The 5,087-nt window shown below is 36.1% G+C and overlaps 1 pseudogene; it reads left to right on the top strand.

The window, feature by feature from the left end:
• The first annotated feature begins 221 nt into the window (after positions 1-221).
• On the top strand, positions 222-4,818 carry LOC127641603 (nucleolus and neural progenitor protein-like; annotated as a pseudogene).
• The last annotated feature ends 269 nt before the right edge of the window (positions 4,819-5,087 follow it).

Here is a 5,087-nt window from a genome sequence, read left to right as displayed (position 1 = left end):
GAAGAACAGAACAGGAATTGAACAAGGACTAGAACATGAAAACAAAAATAACTATAAAGAAATAAATACATAATAATAATAATAATATTAATAATAATAATAATAATAATAATAATAATAATAATAAATAAATAATAAAAATAATTCTCTCTCTCTCTCTCTCGTGTGTGTGTTTCCTTGTGTGTGTGTGTGTGTGTGTGTGTGTGTTTTCAGGACGTTCTATGGGTGCTCGTGCAGCTGTGGCTGTGGGTCAACTCAAGTGTGTAGATCAGGAGGATGCAGTGCAGGGTCTTAAAGCCCTCCGTGAGCTGTCACACACTCCTGTGCTGTTTGTTTTGTAGATAACATGTGTGAACAGGTGAACGCTTTGCAAGTTTTAGATACTGAGCACACCTTCAACTAACAGTAAATTTCTTGCAGTACATGGTTTAAACTTCACAGATGAGGATGTTATTGGACAACAGAATGATTGTTTTATTATTAGTATTATTTTGTAGGAAAATCTGGGTTTTGATCACAGCAAAACTAACAGGTTCTTTTATTGATAACACTTTACAGACCTTATCTTGTGCTTGTTTTTCTCAGAAACTTCTGGAAAATGTTATGGGGGTAATGGAGTGCCCTACTGCTATTCACTGGGTAAAGGGTGCGAACCATGGACTCAAAGTACAGGACAGAACAGAAGAATCTGTGCTGGAGGAAGTCAATTCACAAATCATTGCATGGATTCTACAACACAAATGAAATGTGCATTTATAATAATGATAATGACGACTGTTAGATGGACCTAAGATGAAACCAATTGTGCCTGCGCTTTGAAAACTGTTTAACTTTCTGTACCGTTACAGACCTTGTATATAAGAATAATAAAGGTTATATTACAAACATTTTTTCTTACTATATTTTTATTTACTTGGTGGAAATTAAAATATATTAATACATTCACTCAAAAAATATTAGTGTCATTAATAATAATTTGCATTCTGTAGCTAAAAGCTTGATGAGAAAAAAATGCATTGATAAAATATAATAATAAATAATTATGTAATGTTTGCTCTAAAATGCGGGAGAACCCGAGAATTGTGAGAAAAGCATAAATCGAGGTTATTGAGAGCAAATTTTTGTGGGTATAAAGGCAGAAATGTGAAGCTTATACTTTTATAAAAGCACTTTCATGAATACATTAATAACTCATTTATTATTTATTATTTATGTAAAGTTGTTTAAATAGTCGTTTTTACATAATTGGACAAATTTGCTATAACTTTACACATAAAAGGGAAACGTTTTTATCACACTTAAAGCATATTAACACATATTGTTTATGTCTTGTAGCTATACATTTTGAAATAGGGAGTGTTTTAAGGTTTACGGATTGGATAGTAACTTTAGATGTTCACGTTTTAATCTTACGTACTAAGGATGGTGTTGTCTACTGTTGTGTTGTATAACATTTTCCTCATACATACAAAATAATGCTAAAATTAAAATGTTGTTAAAAGCAGGAATGAATTAAACTAATTTATACTACAGGGCTGTTGAATGCTTGATTCTGATTGGTTGAGAACGTTCTAAGGTGTGCAATTATTTTCAGGGAAACGCACGGCTAAAGTAGTTCCAGGCAGGTCTTGACCGCATTACAGTTCCATATCACTTCGCGTAGTCAACTGTAATAACGGAAAATAGGATACAATTCATAACAAGAAGTGACAGCGACAAATCCACTTCAACTTCAAGAGGAAAAAAAATGACAGACTATTTTGATTTTCCGGAAGTAAATTTTAATATTTATGGTGAACATAAACATTTTAACAACTGGGCGACCGCAGTATTGGATAGCTCAGATGAAAAAACAAATAAACGGAAGAGGACATCAAAGGCAGCCGCAACAACAAAAGACAATCAGCTGAAGAACAGCTAGACCGACTCGAGGGCTGAAAAACATGAAGAAAACGCTAAAAAACAACAGCTTGGGCTGTCAATGTGTTTAACGTGCAGTTTAATTTCAATAAATAAATTTGTTCGAATTAACTGAATGAATTATAACGTATGAATTAATAAATAAATTAAATAATATGACGCACATGATTTTCTGTCTCATTATTGCAACCTCTGTCTCTCAATAACTACACTAATAACTGCATTAGTCTGCTGTCAGTGGCTCAAACCTCCGCTACTAACTCTAAAATTACGCTTTGGAATTAGCAACGAGGCATGGGATTAGATGCGTAAGAAATTAGTCCTACATACAAGAGCCGTTTTAATGACAAAAACTTGACAAACGTCTAGAATCACATCATCTGAACAATGTTTAGAGGTGTGGTAACTGTAGTATAAAGCGAATAATTGACTCGGGCGTTGAATTATTAGAATAATGCACACCGGGTAACGCCACTCGCGCCGTGCCGTGACCGCATTACCACCCCGGTGTGCATTATTTTTCTAATAATTCAACGGCCCGTCGTCAATTATTCCTTACATAAAATGTGTAAAAAGTGTTGTGATAGAAATGCTGATGAACTGTTTATGGCTGTGGTCATTCACACACTATTTAGACTGGTACGACAACACCTTGCGTTGGCTGAATTCATTGTGCTGAATGTGGTGATTACCAGCATGCTCAGTCGTCTCTGGTGAGTTTATTTACCGTATTCACTCCTAACCCATGGTCAAATCAACATAACAAACTGCCTCTTGTGGCTTAAACCTTTATTAAATTATTTTGTACAAGAGAGCCCTCGGGCCCCTGTACAAAAAATCCACTGAACTCCTCCATTTGGTGGCTCAGTCCCAGCCCATGGCCTTCCTGACTGACTTCCCCCTGCCTGGGGACCTGAAAGATGTCTTGTGCCTCTCACATCCTGACCTCCTGATGGAAGATTGTTTAAGGATTGTTTAAGAAATTCTCTGTACTTAGCAGGCTTTTGGAAAACCAAAGACCTACAAGTTCAGGAAGTTCATATATGACTGGTTCTGCTCTTGCTACTCGAATTACACTCAAATGATGAATGTCTGCAAAAATAACTGCTTGTTTTCATTTACAAATGCAGTCACATGATAAAATTGATTCTTATTTCTCAAAGATGATGTCTCTGGAGCCACAGGTGAAATTGGACATCTCAAGCCGAGCTGCAGTCTGTCGGAAAAGAAGTTCTTGAGCTTATTGAGAAGGGTTTCCTCTTTCAGGAACATGTCTGCACACATGAAGGAAGTGATGCAGTGGTGCAGGAGCTGTAAGCGCTATCAAGAGCACAAGCAGCTCGCCTTCCTACTTCTTAAGTGTCTGAGAATGGAAAGTCTGGAAGCTGAAGGTGTCAGGTACAACAAAATACTGAATATTTAAATGACTTGTAATATGTAATTGTGTGTAAGGTCAGATTTAATGATTGGGGGTAAAGGGGTCTTATTGTACCGTCACATAAAGAAAAACAAAACATTGTAAGCACCATTGCCTTCATAGAATTGAATAGAATAGAATCCTTTATTTTTGGTCACTCATTATACACACAGTTTTTTGCATATATACAGTTAAATGTATTAGTTTTCACATGTCCCAGCTAAGCTGGGGTCAGAGTGCAGGGTCAGCCATGATACGGCGCCCCTGGAGCAGATAGGGTTAAGGGCCCAACAGTGGCATCTTGGTGGTGCTGGGGCTTGAACCAACCAACCTTCTGGTCAGTAACCCAGAGCCTCAACCACTGAGCTACCACTGCCCCCAACACTGCCCATGCACTGTAGGGAAAAAAAAAAGAATAAATTATAATATTTATTGTGATCGTATTTCTGTAAAAATAATTAAACATTTGTTAAATTCACCTGTTTATGTCACTTGTTTATGCTTAAAACAATCTACCAGTGCCACAAGACAAAATACACTTGCATTCAAAATGTGTTTTTTAAGAACAAGCCTGAAAATATTTTTCAGTTTTGCTTATCAGGTAGATTTGTCTTATTCTAAGGATGTTAATGTATATTTTTTATTGAAAAGCCAGACAATAATACTTGATGTGTTTTTGCAGTATGTAACTAGTGATAATTGCCCAAATAAAGTTTGACACCAATAACAGTTTTGTGCATTAAATCTAATCATGTCATCATTTTTTTCAACCCCAGGACGGAAAACAGATTGAAGAAGTTTAAGTTAAAAGTTCGAAAGGCATTGATGCTTCAGAAGACCTTTCCACCAAAATGTTCCTGTACCTTCGCTGCTCTTTGGAGAAACAAATGGCACCGAAGAACCGGTCTTAGATCAATCATGACACACTACAGAACTGCCAGACGCTCTACAAGAGTTAAAGACTTGTTTGAGGTGTCATCGAAACACCGGGGGAAATCCAGCCCACTGGAACAACCCTCTAAAGAAAAGGTGTCTGCAATCAAATTGGCACCCAATCACGAGGACAAATTGGATTCACAGGCCCTGTTGAAGAATCTAAATAATATGCCCAAAGATGACATTGATGATATTTTCTCATCCATTGAATTTTAGTTGTTCATAGTGTTGGTAGAATGAATCCATGAGTGTTATTTTTTTATCATTCAAACTTAAGCATGAAAACTGACGTCATTGTGTGAAAAAGACAAATTAATTTAATCTTTCCATATAAATTCCTTGTAATAATTTTGTCCTGCGATTATGCTGCAAGGAATGTGGCAAAAAAAAAAAAGAGTAAAAAAGTGAGAGGATGAACCTGCAGTCAAGAGGAAGTTTGTGAACTTTTTCCCTCATTGGCACATAAAATGTCATCAGAATTGTAACTTTCATTTATCTTCTGGATGGATAGATTATATTGATAATTTAGGGGAATTAATTTGCAAAACTGAACTAAATCTACACATTAACCCTCTGGGGTCTGAGGGTATTTTGGGCCCTGGAGAAGTTTTTACATGCCTTAACATTTGTGCTTTTTTGAGTTGCTTAAAAACATATTAATGGCTAAAGTCTGATAACACTGTCTTCAGCACAAACTGGGCTGCAATAATATGTGAGCAACATGTATGTACAGGTTTGTATTTTTGAGAAAATAACGTTTATGCATGGTTTTTGAAAAAACACAATTTTTAAGAGATTGAAATTACCAGAGATT

This window comes from Xyrauchen texanus, unplaced genomic scaffold, assembly GCF_025860055.1.
Source record: "Xyrauchen texanus isolate HMW12.3.18 unplaced genomic scaffold, RBS_HiC_50CHRs HiC_scaffold_1133, whole genome shotgun sequence".
Classification (NCBI taxonomy): Eukaryota; Metazoa; Chordata; class Actinopteri; order Cypriniformes; family Catostomidae; genus Xyrauchen; species Xyrauchen texanus.
This window is presented reverse-complemented; position numbering and strand designations above follow the sequence as displayed.